The sequence below is a fragment of the Dasypus novemcinctus genome, chromosome 19, assembly GCF_030445035.2.
Source record: "Dasypus novemcinctus isolate mDasNov1 chromosome 19, mDasNov1.1.hap2, whole genome shotgun sequence".
Lineage (NCBI taxonomy): Eukaryota > Metazoa > Chordata > Mammalia > Cingulata > Dasypodidae > Dasypus > Dasypus novemcinctus.
The window spans coordinates 62,901,378-62,918,661 of NC_080691.1; the positions used below are offsets into that span (position 1 = coordinate 62,901,378).

At 40.5% G+C, this 17,284-nt stretch overlaps 1 pseudogene; it reads left to right on the top strand.

Moving 5' to 3' along the window:
• Positions 1 to 213: 213 nt before the first annotated feature.
• On the top strand, positions 214 to 1,256 carry LOC111759902 (stromal interaction molecule 2 pseudogene; annotated as a pseudogene).
• The last annotated feature ends 16,028 nt before the right edge of the window (positions 1,257 to 17,284 follow it).

Genomic DNA, 17,284 nt, shown 5'->3' on the forward strand with positions numbered 1-17,284 from the left:
GCAGGGGAGGCTGAGGAAGTCACCTGCCTGGTGCCGGGTTGATCGGATGAGTGGCCCGAGGCCTGGGTACCACCATGCTTCCCCGTTCCTCCTCTGAGCTCTCACCCTGCCCAGCCTCAGGCGGAAGACAGCCTCGCACTCATGTCAGACTTATATCCCTGAGTTCACCATGCTTTACAGAAGAAGACTGTAATATACCCCCTACATAAGTAGATGAAGGATTTTATCCTCAAAGTTTCTATAGAAATTGGTGTTGAGGAGTGCTGGTTTGTGTATACATAGAATAAGACATCAAAAGGACATGTGGTAGAAACGATGAAAGACTTAGAGGCACAGGAAGGAAACAGGAATCTAGAGTGCAAAATGGATGAAACCGATTACAAGGAGGAAGCTTGGTGGCTGAAAGAGCTGAGGGAGGGAGCTGAATATGAATTGAGTAGATGTCAGTATGCAGAGCAGCAACTGGAGTAGGGTCCAATGGCTCTTAAAAAACTGACAAAGAATTTAAACTCTGAAGCAGCTTGTCTGTTCCGGATGCACTTCAAAAATTGCTTCACTTCACATATGAAGTAGAAGTCCAGTACTACAACATAAAAACACAAAATGGTGAAATGCAGTTAGCTATTGCTAAGGATGAGGTTGCCAGTTCATATTTGATTCAGTCAGACACAATATTTTTTAAATAGAGAAGCACTGTTTTGGGGACTCTGCATGTTGCACATAACTCCTCCCTGAATGAGATGGACCACAAAATTCTGGAAGCAAAGAAATGTCTCTCTGAATTGACAGCTTGTTTAAGAGAATGGCTTTTCTCTACTGCCAATAGATTGATAAGATCTGTGGCTTTCAGAGAGTCCATAATTCAGGATCCCAACCTGACCTCTTCCTTTTTTTCTGGTCACAGCTGAGTGGTGATGTCCACAGTCTCCATGCCACCCTATCCGACTGCAGGAAGAGAGGATGACTTTGATGAAGATACACACCCAATAGTGTCACCGTTTCCTAGGACCATGGCTAAACCTGCCAGATCATTAGCCAGAAGCAGTACCCTGTCCTCTTCACAATCTCAGCATGCTCAGCTTCCTCCCCATACCCCTCACTAAACACATGCCCTGCATCCTCACCATCCCCAGCACAGGCAGCACTCATTGCCTTTCCCTTACACAGCTATCCTTTTAGTTGCAAGCTGTCCTTCTCTTTACTGAAATGCAGAGGAGGAGGAGGGGGTCATTTACTTCTCTGCTGAAAAACAATAGGAAGTGCCAGACACAGCTTTAAAATGTGACTCATTAAATTCTTCCTTTGGAAAGAAAGTCTCCTCCTTCAAGCCTTGAGATATACTAAACCTTGTCTCCTTGAAAGATATTAAAAGAGGAACTCTTCCTAGAGGATTCATCTAGAGATTCATGCATAGCTGCATATTACCTCTCAGGGCTCTCCTGGTTATACAAGTGTAACAGAAACTATGAGTATGATCTTGAGTCCTGCAAGCAAAATATACAAAGGCATCTTGGAGAAATCCTGCAGCATGAAACAACTTTCTAGTGGTATCTGAGTGCCTAAACCTTGCCATACATCATGCTCCTAAGCTGGCAATGACAGTAAATCAGTTCAGGAAGCCCCAGATGTTGCCAGGATAGCAGCATCTCACAAGGACTTTGTCATAATGGAGAGAAAAGGAAAAACTTCATCCATAATTAAAAGTCTTTTTCAGAAGAAATCTAAGTGAACAGGCTACTTGATGAATTCCAATCAAATGGCATCTTTAAAATTTATCTCCCACCCTCAACTCCTGTTTGTTCTTTAAGGCCAAAATGGAATGTCCTGAAGAGCAAATGTCTACTGTCTGCTTTTTAAAATGACTATATAATCAATTCATCAAGCCAGTTATTATTGAAAAATCATTGAGATGAGACACTTTACAGTTGTGTCTACCAATATATTTCTGCTTTGTTATTAGATATATATATATTCTATATTTTGTTGAAAGCCACTATGTATGTACAAACTTAAATGGACAAGTAAACCAGCATGGACTTGCAAAATTTCTTGTTTACCATAGCATCTTCTTATCTTTCCACAGAGCTATTTATATCCTGGACATAAAACATAAAATAAATAAAATTAATTGCACTACTGTTTTCCAGACTGGAAAAAAATATCTCTGCAAGTGAAACTATATAGAGTTTATAAAATGACTATGGATAGGGGACGGTTTTAACTTTTAGATCAAAATGGGTTTTTAAGTAGAACCTAGGATTTGTAATTGACTTGATTTCTGGAAATGAAAACTCATGCTTTTATTATGGGAGGATTCTTTAAATGCATTGAATATTATAAAGTTTCAAGTCCTACTGTAAAAATCATGTTGTTTGTTTTCCCAGGGCCTTCACTATGATTTATTGCATTGCAGGTTATATGATAAAATGCAGATAATTTAAAGAGAGAAGGCTCTTGATTCCTTATACAAATGGAAGACTTGAAACCTGATTGAAGGACTTAAACATGAACCAGCTTAAACTAAGGTGGGGGATGTAAGGATTTCAGATACTTGTGTGTGTGTGTGTTTGGTTTTTTTTTTTGTAGTTAGACTTTGAATAACTGCAGAGGACTTATTTGTGAAAAATTTGTAGTGTGGAAAAGATAATAAATTGGAGACATTATTTTGTGGGCTTGTGATTACTTCTGTTGGTAACACTCTACTGAAATCACTGTATGTTTTCTAGAGAGCTATGTAAACTGTCTTGTTGCTTGATTGCAGTGTAAGAAATAGCAATGTTTGGAAGAAAATTGTCAACAAATTTCTTTCCATTTTACATTTTGTCATTTTTATGCAATTTAAAATGTTAAAATGTTTTAATATCAAGATTAATAAATATAAATTTATTGTGCATTTTAAAATTATTTAAGATACTATTTTTATCCTTTACATTACATTAATTGGTTTCACCAATTTTTCCTGCCATCTCTAATCAGTACGTTAAATTAGAAATGAGGATGAGGAAGTGGAGATGAGGTGAAAGAGGAGGAAAGAAAAGGCTGGCATAAAGTGTGGACTTAGGCATGGTAAGATGGCTGGTCAGGCTACCTGCATCGATTGTTTCAAACTATGTATTCGAATCATCATGTGAGTGTTGAACCAAGTAACTATTAATAAGATAGAATCACTGGGAGAGTCAAGAGTATAAGACCTCCACTCTTCTAGTAACACACACTCTTCCTTCAAACAAGTGTCACTTTATTCAAGAGTGTCATAAGAGGAAATGGAAAATAAATTATGTCTACATTATCTGAATAAATTTACCTGTTTATGAAGGAACATATGTGCTGAGGAAATAGTATTGAGACTCATGAAGATAAACATGCTCTGTTTTAGCACTTGAATATTAAAATATAAGGAACATAGGTATTTGGATTTCCAAGATTTGTTAAATTATTTGTTAAAGAATGGTAAATATTTGTTAAAAATTTAACACCAATTTTCAGTTCCTGGAATATATGTAGAAGTATGTAAATTATATTTTGCATGAGAAAGTAGGAAGTAGAAGGAAATGCATTTGTGTTTATGTCTCAGATACCTCAATAATGTGGATTAAAAACACACCAAGACCTGTAAATATGTAAATACTAAATATAACTAGGTTGCATTTTAGAGGATAGAGGAAAATATAAGAATAGAACTGTGAAGAGTGGTGGGGCTAAGAGATAGTTCATGGACATATTATCACCTAGGGTTTGTCATATCATGCAATTCAGCAATTCATGTTATCATGTCAGAGAAACAAGAACATATCTTACAGAAAACTTGTCACCATCTTCCAGAACTCATATCCCAGTTTACTAAGGAGATGATGGGACAATATGATCATTACAAGAGAACAATTCTATATTCACATTCCATTTTGATCAAAAAAGCATGATCTTTTTGTTTATAATGACCAATTGTGGTTTTTTTAAAAATTTACCCCTCCCCTTGTGGCATGCTTGCTATCTGCTCTCTGTGTCCATTTGCTGTGCATTCTTTGGTGTCTGACTCCCTTTGTTGCATCATCTTGCTGTGCCAGCTCTCTGTGGTCATGGGCAGGGGCCGTCAGCTCTCCATGGGCATTGGCACAAGTCATCATCTCTCCACAGGTGTGAACCATCATCTCTCAGTGTGTGCAGGCCATCAGATCTCCATGGGCATTGGCCAGCTTGCCTTCACAAGGAGACCCTGGGACATGAACCCAGGGCCTCCCATATGGTAGATGGGAGCCCAATCAATTGAGCCACAGCTGCTTCCAACCAACTGTATTCTAAAATTAGCTCAGACCCAGAGGAAAGGAGGGGTTTTTCCAGTCACTGGTGAATGATGAAGTCCACTCAGCTTATTCCTGGTACCTACAGGAACCACAGTCTGAGCCACAATCTGAGTTCCAGGGAAAGTGCTAGAGACCTGGGATTCAGAACATAAAAACCACATCAATCCTTGATGACAAGCAGACAGTGCAAAAGGAGATGTAAGAATAAACACTGAGGAGAAAGAAAATGGAGAAGCAGAAAAAAAGGCCAAAAATACTGGTGAATTGGATATGTACACTTTTGAGTGGCAGATGAGAGGTTAGATGTGAAATTCTTTATATTCATAGGTTACTAGCCTTGACATAGCAACCAACTTGTTTCTAATCTGATTCCAAAGATTATACAAACTGGGGAATCCCAAAGCGGTCTTTGTCCTGAATCTAAATGGAGAACTGTCACCACATGTGATGGTTAGGCTAACTTGTCAACTCAGCCAAGTAATAATGCCCAGTTATTTGGTCAGGCAAACAGTGGGCTAATTGTAATACAAGGACATTTATGGACTTTAGTCACCAGTGACTTTACGGCATAGATAGCAGATGACGTCTACATCAATCAGGGAGATGGCTGTTGGCAATAAGTGATGCTTTATCCAATCAATTGAATGCCTCAAAAAGGGAAGCGATTTTAGCATTCAGAGAGAATTTCCCAGCTCATCTTTTGACAGGAACATCTCCCAGAAACTCATCAAGGACCTTCATTGGACTTTCACTGTAGCCCTGGTTTGCAGGCTACCTCTGGAATGTGGACTTGTGCACTCCCACAGCCATGTGAGAGACTATTAGAAACTTACATACTATAGTCAGCTGTCTCCTGTTGATTCTGTTTCCCTAGACAACCCTGACTAATACGATAGATTTCTCTGAGTTTCCCCAGAACAGTGATCATAGTGAATATTGACAAAATCATTTCTGTCTCAATAATTAAATTTCTGCTTTTTGGACATGTGAGAATTTTTCCTCAAATGAAACATTTTTAGTTAAGAGATTACTGTGATAAGCATAATCATAATTTTAGTGAGATTCCCTGATGGAATCTGCTATATTGAGAGCAAGGCAAGTCCTTAAGGGAAACCAGCACTTACTCTCCAATTTGCACCTGCTCCAGGTGCTGAGTTCAATGTTAAGCTTCCCCTGAAGCTCAGAACTCTCTTTCTTCCTTTAGAAGATTTGCATCTGGGCTCACATTTGCAAACCCTCATTGTGTCTCACCCACAGTGAAAGAAAGCAAAATCTTCAGCTTTCAGACTGCCTATCTGCAGATACTGGATGTTCATGGTGTTTTATCTGTAGTTGGTGAATCAGCTTTCATGGAGTCTGATATATGTAGCACTGCTGTTATCATTAATTTTTCCATTCAGTCAATCCTCTCTGGAGCCTGATATCTTTAAGCCATTTATTATCTATGGATGGTGAATCCAGAGGCTGCACAGGAGAGCTAAAGAGACCATTTGTGCTGTATTTTACATATGTAAAATGTGTACCTATAATAACTACATCACCAAGAATGATGTTACCTTCAGGCCATGACTGAACAATTCAAAATACGTAAAGTTTACTTACATAAGTGAACTCGAAATCTCCAATATAACTTTTTTTTTTTTAGGAGCAGAGCGTTTATCTCTGAGAACTTTGAACTGAAAACTGAGACCAAGGGAAGAAGAGGAAAACAATCCTTGCAAATGTCCAGTAGGAGACGGTTGTATTTCGTCGAACTCACCCAAAGGCGGGCTACAGTAGTTGGTCCATCAGGCCTGCGTTCTCCTTCTAACTGAGGTAAATACTTGTGGAAAAAATGTCTCTGAGAAAGTCCCTTCCACTCTTTTTTTAAATTAATTAATTTATTTTTAATGTTACATTAAAAAAAATGAGGTCCTCACATACCCTCCACCCTCCTCACCCCACTCCTCCCATAACTATAACCTCCTCCACATCCATTGCACTTGGTGAATACATCTCTGAGCACCACTGCACCTCATGGACAATGGTCCACATTACAGTTTACACTCTCCCCCAGTCCACCCAGTGGGCCATGGGAGGACATACAGTGTCCAGTAACTGTCCCTGCAGTACCACCCAGGACACCTCCAAGTCCTGAAAATGCCTCCACATCACATCTCCTCTTCCCATTCCCACCCTCAGCATCTACCCTGTCCACTTTCTCCATCTCAGTGTTACATTTACTTCCACTACTAAACACATTAGTTCCAGAATAGAGTATCAGTAATCCACTCTAAACCATACTCTTTTCCTCCATTCTGTGGACCCTGGGATGGCTATGTTCACTCCACCCCTCTATCAAGAGGGTGCCTCAACTCCACTTGGACGATGGATACAATTCTCCTGTTTGCAGTTGTAGGCACTCTTGGCTCCCTGGTGTGGTGGTTGACCTTCTTCACCTCCCTGTTAGGTGGCTGGAGTAAGTCCAATAAACCAGAGAGTTAGGAGTTGCAAGTCTGTTGAGGCTCAGGGCCTGGCTATCACATGGACAGTCCAGAGATTCAGGTCCCCAAGGTATATATTAAACCCCAGTGCTAACCATAGGTCCAATAAAAGTGACAGGAGAGGCTTGTGAACAAAGATCACATCTGAGTCCAACTCCATCACACTCAGGACCACAAACTCCAAAGTAAGGCCAACTGAGATGGCACTGAACTCCATCTGCCATGACCATAGAACCTGTGGGTCTCTGTAGCCCTCAGAAGAACCAATACCTGGGGTTGTATCTACTTTAGCTGTCTCTGGGACTGTACTGAGGTGTGCATAAGGGTGACCTCTCTGATGACCTCCCAGCTCTTTTTTGGAGACTCATAGCCATATAAACTCATTTGTTCTTTCAATTTCTCCCTTTTATTCAGGGTCAAAAAAGCATTTTTAACTCCTGATATTACATGTAGGCTAAGATATTCTGCTCGTCTGAGTTCACCCTTTTATTCAAGGTTGTTTTCCAGCCACATCATCAGCTGGTACTTGGTAGTAATCCCTCAAAGCCAGGGAAGCTCATCGCCAGGAGTCATGGCCCACGCTAGGGGGAATTTACATGCTGAGTTTGTCTTGGAGTCCGGCCACATTTGAGCAAAATGGAGGCTCTCAGGAGGTAACTCTTAGGCACCCTGCAGCTCTAGGCCTAGTTCTTATTTCAGGCACACAGGCCAACAAGCCCACAAGCATAGTCATTAGCATCAAGGGCTCATTGTTGGACCATCCTTCCTTACTGGTCTTAGCCATTGCACTCAGAAGATTGTTGCTGTTCCATTGGGGAATGTGACAGAGCTCCCCCGGCCAGGAACTCAGCACTCCCCCAGCCATCATTCCCAAGGGTAACCATTATGAAAATATCCAAACATTTTTATGCACCCCGCACATATGCCCTTGAGAACTCCCTCCCAACCATGTGCCCCCACCAATAACACCTCACACCAGTATTCCTTCCCCACCACCATCGAACCCCTCTGTGGTCCAAAACCTCCCTGAAAATGAAGCCCAATATATTGCCAGCTTCCATTAATAGTAAAATGGGATATAGTGGTGGGTTTAGAGGTTAGATATAGAATACATACTAATTTAGAAAAATTAAAGTAAAAATAAATTGGGGTATCAAAAAATTAAAAAATGAAAAAGCATTGTTTCTGATATTTTGCCTTCCATCACTGCAATAAGTGTTGCCCTCCAATATATCTTACTGAAAACATTCCAAGGGACGTTCGTCTCCATTTTCTGTCTAACAGTAAATGTCATCAGGAGTTCAAATAACATGTCAACAGGATTCAGCTGAGTCATTTGCTTCTTTTTTTTTTTTCTACCTTCCCAAGTGTCTCCAGTGTAGGCTGGATAGTGTACATGCTCTGTTATTATGTGGAATCACTAATCTTATTCAAGCTGGTGTGGCTATGATTATGTCAGAGAAAATTGATTCTAGGCCAGTTTGTATTGCCAGAAGAAAGAGAGCTATTTTGCAAAAGAAAAGCACATGTAAATTTATCCATATATATCTTAATCCTAAATTAGTAAGATTCATAATATGTAAAGTAAAACCAGTGTAATTAACCATATAAACAAATTACAAAAATAAAATAGTCAAATAAAAAATATAGAAAGAGCATTCAATAATAGGAGACATCCATTCATGATAAAACATGTAATGAACAAGAAATAGTGTAATACTTTCCTTAACATAGTAAGGGGCATCTGCAAAAATGATGTAGATATTATCAGACTCAATGCTGAGAACTGAATGCTATACATCTAAGATAAATGTCAAGGAAAGTTTATATTCTCTTACTATCTCTACTTAATTTAATTCAGTATTATTTAATTCGATGAAAATAATGAATTCATCAGGGTTTGCAGGGATGACTGTGTTGTCTAACTGTAGAGTTAATAAATGACATGTGAAGGGGGGTGATAAGTCAGCATCCCGACGAGTCTTAGGTCAGGTTTTATCCAAGGAGGGGGCAGACATAAAGAAATCCCAGGAAGTGACCTTACTCCCTTGGAGATATAACCCAAAACAACTTGGAATCCTGGTAACCAGGAACCCACAATCTAGAGACAGCCCTCTACCAAGCTCACTTGAGCAGAGTCCCTCAAGAGAACAAGATGTCTTCTTGATTGCCTACTTCCCAAGACTCTTGGGATAGGGGTGAGTATTTCTGATTCTTTCTGGGCAGCCTCAGAGCAATACTAACTCCTAGCATGTGTGTGTGCAAGGGAAGGCATGAGGTATGGACAGGTCCTGGGCAGGAGCAGGTTTAGTAGGAGATGAAAAGTGGTGGCCCTATAGTGTTCACACCCAGATCATAGCTGCCAGGGCAGGAAAAGGAGTGTTGGGGGTGATTATCTGCTTAGATGTTAATTCACAACTATCATCTCTTATATTCATGGGCTGGAGTGTGTGCAGACAGGGTTTTTTTCCTAATATATGTAGCAGAACATCAAGTGGTGTCATCCACCCTGTGGTTGAGTCCAGTAAGGGCATTGATGCCTCTTGACTTGGCTGCTGGGCACTATCTTCTCAGACCTCCACCCAACAAATTGGTGAGGAACTGGATGACAGAGTCATCTACAGCACCTCCCCAAGTAAGGAGCAGGTACACCACACTGCCAACAAGGGTCAATGCAACTTTGAGGTGAGAGTGGTCTCTAAACAAAGGGACAAAAGAGAGCCAAAGAGTAATCCCCAGACTCCATTGTGATACCTCCCTAGGCCCTCATCCTTGGTCCCGCCCCCAAAGGTATCTGGACTGACATCATTCCCCATTCCCACAACCCAGCCCCTGTCTTGACCAGGTACAAAGTCACTTTTCCTATATTTGTAGAAATACCAAAAGAGAGACTTTTATAATATTTTTAAATTTTTGTCTTTCTTTAAAGATACATAGATAACAAAAAATGTTACATTACAAAATATAAGCGGTTCCCATATACCCATCCCTCACCCAATCCCCCCACATCAACAACCTCTTTCATCATTGTGGCATATCTATTGCATTTAGTAAATACATTTTGGAGCACTGCTGCACTCCGTGGATTATAGTTTACATTGTAGTTTACACTCCACGTCATGTTAAACCATGAATGTCTGCATTTTGCTACTCTTTTTGTTGTTTTAATTACCCAAATGAAGGTATTCTGTGATTTATTGTCCTTCCAAATTTCCCCAACCTTACTAATCATCACATTTAACAGGAATATATTTATCAAAATAGGGTTTGTTGATAATGCTATACCCTGTCCCTTTAACCTGCCATGCTGAGGACCACTTCACTGGGACACCTCCAGGCCAAGTGACTGGGCTGTGTAATGTATCTGAAGGTTGGTTTTTTACCAAAGAGACAACCTCTCAGTGATGATGGAACTTGACTTGATTTCTTTTTGTCATCATTTCAACAGTGCTGAAGGGGACATCATATGTGTCTTTTAATATCCTAATGCTCTTCATACACTGAATATAGAACCCCAGGAATGGGGTTGCTGGACTGAAGAGTGTACACAAATAAAATTGTAATAACTAGAGCAAGAAAAAATTTTAAAAACATTGTTTTAGTTAAATTGTCACCAGCACAGTCTACATTCTACCAGCCATGGGTATCATTTTTTTAAAAAAAATTGTCAGTCTTGTGTCAGACAGCAAATGGTATTACACGTCCCTCCTTTGTCCCAACCTCAGTGTAAAAATAGGTCAACTTTGAATTTAGCCAAGATTGGCATGATGGAAAAAGATAAAGCAGGCAGACTGGAGAAGTTGGTGAGGTACTGGTGCCTGCCTTCCAGTGTGGGAACTTCTCTTTCGTCATCAGCTTCCTATATAGCTATGGAGCCTTGGCACACCCAGCAGGTCCTGGAACTGATCTTCATATGGTGAGCACCTCTCCAGAGCCCTTACTCTGTCATAAACTAACAGTGTGTCTTGGGAAAGTCGCTTCATCTATTTGGGCCTCAGGTGGCTCCTCTGTGAAGTGGGATAGAGAGAGGACAAATCTCATAGTATTATTGTGAGGATTAAATGGGATAAGCCATGAAAAGTATTCAACCAGTGCCTGGTTCTGGGTTAAGGGCTTCTGGGGTGATGTGGTTGTTCATATTTGTTGTTTTCCTCTTTCCTATGAAGAAGCACTCTGACTCAGCCCTTTCTGACACCATAGCCATGGTCAAAGCTATTTGCACATTTGTAAAGAAGAATTGAGTTTCCATATAAGGGCTTCCTATAATTGGTGCAGCTAGAACAGGGATTGCTACGTGCTGGCAGAGGTGGCCCAGGCACTCTCAGTTATTTTGGAAGGTGCTGGTTGGGGCCCGTACATTCTACAAATATATATATATATAGTGCCTACTATTTTCTGGCACTTTTATAGCATTAATCATAAGTCATTGAAAAAGAGACAAAACTCCCTGGCTGTCCAATTGCCATTCTAGTTGGGGAGTCAGACAATAACAATACTCATTAAAAGCAGGTAGTGTGCACAGTACATTAGAGGTAATGTCACTTAGCTTCCTCTATATATGGATGCATTGCCCTATGTAATGAAAGGGATGATGGACTCCTGGAACAACTGAAAAGGTGAGTAGACTTGGGTCAAGTAGGAGGGTCCCTTGTTTCCAAAGGACAGTGGAGGACAATGTTAATTGGGGTTTGTGGATCAGGATAGGCCTGGGCTGAACCCTGCGTCACACACACCTGATGATTCCTGCTGGAGAATTGAGGCCTAAGGGTTTCCCCTGTAGGAGGAACAATATCAGGGAGAGATATGGATGGGTACTTTGGCACCCAGGGGGGAAAAGAGGGCCTGGGATCTCAGGGCCAGTCACATGAAAAATCCATTTCCACCACAGCCCATCCCCAGCTCTTCTTGCCCCACCCAGCCTTCCCCATTCCATGATCATGGGCCTAGAAAGGGAAGTGTGGTGAGTAACTATTCACAAATTTCCTCCAGTATTTATTGAAGGTACACAGCTGCATTAAAACAAGACAAGGCTTTGTCTCCATCTATCAGGAGAATAATCTCAATGGGAAGCAGAGGTCCACAAACGGCACACTGTAAAAGGAAGCATATTGTGCAAAAGCTACATGTTGAGGTGCAAAAAGTGACACTGGGAGAGCTGAGGCATAAGGAAAGACTCTACATGTTCTCACAACCATCAGATATTTGTGGATCACAGTGCAATGAGCAGAAGTGACCCAGCTCCTCCCTGCTCTCGTAGAATTGACATCACTGTGAGGAAAAGGGCCAAGAAAGACAGACAGAGAGGTATGTCATGCTACCCTGAAGAAGGGCAGGGATGGTCATGCTAGTGAATGAGAGATTCCGAAAATCAGGACTCTTTGCTAACCCTCTGCTCAGTGACCATGCCTGTAATATCAGGACAACCTGAGTGGAACTGGGGTTCATGTGTGAGGTAGAGCTGGCCTGCTGAAGGTTGGGGTCAGGCACTGGGACCAAGTATCTAGATATTTGCACAGTGTAGAAAGAAAGACCAGTCCTCAGACACTTTTTCCCTCTGACTACCCCTAGGTCCATCTCCTCCATCTTGAGCACCTAGCTTTATGAATTCTCAGGATTTCTGTCAGATCCTGCACTTTCCCTGCCTCAGTGTTCTTCTTATCTAACAAGAGCAGGCAAATTCCACACAGGCAAAGTCAAAAGGCAAGTAGGACTGGGGTTGGTGCCTGTGAGCAAGTGATGGAGGTGACTGGGATGCACAAAGAAAAGCCTGTATAAGTTTGTGTTAGCCAGGAACAAATAAAGAGTAACTTCAGGCTATTCATCTTGTGGACTGAAGTCTGGGTGGATTTCCTAGAGTGGGGTATTTCAGCTTGGATTCCTCAAGGGCAGTGGAATATTTTGTCTTTGAAAAGATAATAGGATGGCAGTCATGTGGGTGATCTTTTCTGCACTTGGAGCACCAGCACCATCTCCACAGTGAAACCTGCATGCAGCTCTTGACCTAGAGTTCCCAAGCACCATCTCTGAAACCAGAAGCAGTCCCTGGTTTGAAGCAGCTCAAGGTTTAAAGGCAGCTGTGGTTGAAGGTTTAGAGGCAGCTCTAGAGTCAGCTGTAATGTCAGCTCTAGCACTTACTCTGGAAGCTGCTCAGAGTTAGAGAGTGAGGGAGTCTTGCCTTCTCCCAGCCCAAGCCCTCCCCTGAGAGTGGAGAGAGACCCTCTGCTAGTGAGTGAAGAAGGCTCCAACTGGTTCTACTGATGTCTAATCCCAGGACCCTGCAAATGCCAAGGGCTGCTACTTCCTAGGTTTAGCGGGGAGGAAATATTTGGGGGACCTGGGAGAGTGAATGGATTTCTTTATAAAAGGGAAAAAATATTAACCACTTGAAGAGGGACAATATATTTGTTATATTTTTCTTAATTTCCTGTTTTATATTTTGTATTGATTTCCATGTTACTTTATAAGCTGCATTTTTTAAGTTTTCAGGTGTGTCCTTGTGTCTCTGTTTCCATTCTATAGGGAGGCCCAATTATTACAGTACCATTTCTTAAATATGCTCTACTCTTTCCAATGATGTTCCTTTCAAGTTTGTCAAAATCAGTTGACTGCTTTGTGTATTTCTGAAACTCCTTTTTCATTTCATTGGTTTATGTGTAGCAAAATTTCTTCATATATTATTTTTGAAGTTTTCAATAAAGTATATATATTAATTACATTCCTGCAAAATGCAAACTTCTATTTTTTCTTAAAATAATACTTAAATATCAAAATTAATTTTTATTTTGTGAAATATAATTTATTGTTTTTTCATGCTTTGTATTTCTTTGTCATGTCTAGGAAAATATTTGCTTTTCCAAAGTCACAAATATTGTCTTCAACTGATATAGGTTTTTATCCCTCCACCAGTGCCTTACATAATTTGTTAATGCAACTATCTATATAAGCTCTAGAACATTTTACATTTCTTCAATAATGTTTAAAAATGAAATCTATTTTTTAAATTTTATCTTGGAAAGGATGCAGACAGAAACTCTCTCTCCTTTCTCAGTCACCACTGAGTGTCCCAGCCACATGGTCTGAGGTTTATGCTGGCCCATCCTTCATTTCTCATGGAATCAAAAACCAGGCCTAATCGTATCTGGAAGTCAGGCACTCTGTGGCTATTGGGCAAGTGGTTGTACTTTTCTTACAGGTGTGAATTTCATGATCATTCATCCCTGCCTCATTTGGACTGTCCATAATGATACACCATATAGGATTTAAATTGGCATTGACCATGTCCAACATGACATGGAGCCCCTCTTTAGATGGTCCTGAACTAGTTTTATCTCCTCCCATTAAGTTGGTTGTACTGAGCAGGGCTCTGGTTACAGAGGCCCCATGATTGGTGATTAGATCCCAGAACCCAGAACACTTGAAAACTATCCAGCTCTGTACAAGTAGAAGAAGAGAGAGGAGGATCCTGAGCAGTAGGAAACCTAAGACTTAGGATGAGAAGAATAAGGGAAAAGCATATGTTCCCTGTGGTAAAATCTGCTTAAAACAAATCTGTTTATTGCATAAGGAGAGATTTTAAGTTCAAAAGAGTGGGCATTCAACACTTTCACTTGTCTGACTTCCCTTCATTCTATCCTGAATCCCATAACAATACTGTGTTAAATTATATCCCTCATTCTCTTCTGCCTCAGGAGGAGAAATACACTGGATGTAGTCCTGGAGGTCCCATGACACAGATAGGTGACCAGAAGGAAACTCATGGTTTCTTCCCTCTTCCTCAGTGGTACTTTATTCTCTGCTAACCTCCTATGGAATTTTACTCTAATAATCTCACTCATGAGTTTCAGAATCAAGAAGGAAGCCATATCTTTGAAGATGGAAATGTGTGAGAATTGAGAAGAAACCACATTCTCTGACAGAAAGCCTGTCTGCTACATCCCCCTGTCTCTGCTATTGGGAAGGTCCTGTACTTGGTGATCCTGAGCATGCTCCTGAGCTCCCTGATGGTCAAAATAGTCTGATTTCACACTGCCTTGTTCCCACTCTTATATATGCTGAGTCCTCAAATCTTAGGTGTTTCTGTTACAGGTCATGAGGTACATGAGATAGTTTGAGGAAGAATCAGTCAGCTTTGTACTGCCCCATAGAGTACATAAGACTAATGATGAAGCACCTCACACTGCAGTTGGTTGTGTGATTTCAGAATTCTCCCAGGAGGTAGCACCTGAGAGCTTGGCCTGGATCTCATAGCTCTGGGTTTACTCAGTCTGCACTACAACACAGAAAGAGACCCTGCTCCCTGGGAACAATTCTTTCTCCTTCTTTCTGTATATAATATATGTATATACACATACACACACATACACACAACATTGTCATAATACCCATAGAACAATATCAACCAGGAATTGCTAAATACTTTGATATAACTGGTCAATGTGGAGTGGGGATAGTAGTCCATGGTGAAACAAATAATTGATTCTAAAGTTTAGTCATTGCTGAGGTTCATTACTTCCACAAACTATACAAACAATAAAAAGATATATGTAAGAATCCAATTTAGTGCAGTGAGGGGAAGGAATGGATACAATTAAACTTGAAAATTCCCTTATCTTATATGTGAGTATTGTTTATGAGACAAGAGGATCATGGAGATGGTAAGACTGGAGCATATAAAATTTCTGAATCAAGCTCAGGTGTTCTATAAGCCGTTGAAGTGTACTTGGGAGCAATAAGAGTCATAAAGACCATTTTCAAAGAATTTCCAATATGGTGACATTTGGCCCAATTGAATAGATGACCTAACTCTGGAGAGAAGAGAGATGTCCAAAAGTAGTCCCTGAGGAAGTGGGTCATGGATGGAGAAATGGGACTGAGAGTATTTGAAGCACTGACATACAGACCAGATATATTATGTCAAGAAGACAGTTGTGTCTTCCTGGAGCCAAAGAAAGCACTGTGATGGAGAGGGCAGTGGCAGTGGCCAGACATTTATTGGGAAGGGGTCTAGTAGGGAAGGGAGCGCAGGGGTGCAGAGTTGGAAGAGAAAGGAAGGAGCATGAATTTGGAGATCCCATTGCTAATTCTGTAAGAACCATGCTAAAAATCAAGTTCTTAGAGCACATGCCTGTCATTCTATCAATGTATCAAATATGATTGAACTCACAGTGAGAAAGATGCAGTAAGGTGCTCCTATGATCGGAAACAATAGACCCCACCAGTAAACCATCCTCACTATCACCCTGTCACTGTCTGTCCTCAATTCCATGTAGCTTGCCTTTTATCAACCTTTTCTTGCAGTAGGAGACAGGAAAAATGCACAGACTATTCAGGATTTCTACATGGCACATTTAGTTAAAATGAACATGAATCCAGTAATTCCCAACGTATTTTTATCTATCATTCTGTTGTTGATGTGGGAGGAGTGGGGTGAGGGGGGTGGGGGCTATATGGGGACCTCATTTTTTAAAAATGTAACATTAAAAAATAAAGAAAAAAAAGATAGACATGAAGCTTTAGAGGAAACAAATTTGAAAACCTTAATTATCCAAAGTAAAGATGACTCACCAATCTATCCTTTTTGAAATAACTTCCCAATTTTCAGCACCAAAAAGGAGCAATACAGATTTGACATAAATGGGGTTTGGTGGCACAATTAAATTACCCTAAATACACAGCATATAAAAATGAAAATTCTCTTTTTTTTCCAATTTTGGTGTGTCCTAGACCAATTCAAAAACTTAGATTAGAGTGAGACAAATGAATGGTAGCACTTTTCTCTAACCAAACTTGTAACAAATAAAGAGAAAGTGGTTTCAGAGGACCTTCTATTTCTTATGATTATGGGCTACAGAATATCACTGAGCTGTGATATCTTAATGGGCTTCCCCAATTTGAACACCATAATCAGATGGACCTAACAGCACTTATCAAAATAAGGGCAGCAAAAGCTCTCTCCTGATCAAAATATCCCTGACTCTCTACACCTCAATCTCTCATACTTTGATGGTTATTATATGGGAAGAGTGGATAGCTCTGCCTGTTCCATTCACTCAACAGTGATGTAAATCTCTTTTCTTCTTTTGAGGGAGGCAAGGGCCAGTGTGGTGAAAGCACTTAATTGTTCCACTCAATGTTTTTGTCCATGGAGGGTAACCAGGGAAAAGGGAAACATGAGATCTTACTCTATATTGAACTTTCCCTCAGGAGAAAACATCTCTAAGTAAAACACAGTCCTACATTAAATAATTAAGAAAGTGGGAGAAGTGGATAATTACAGTTGGTTTCAGACCTCAGGTTTGCTACTATATGTAGTCAGAGAATCTAGTAAAACCAAGTATTTTTGTTTTAAAAAATCAGTATATTTTGTGCTGGCCCTGAGAATATGTCTCTCATAATTACACCTGAATGGACATAATGGGACAAGGCCCAAGTGCTGTTCTTCGAAATCAAATTGTTTGTGTCCAAGGCACGTGGTTGATAACAACTCCCCATTAAGGATGG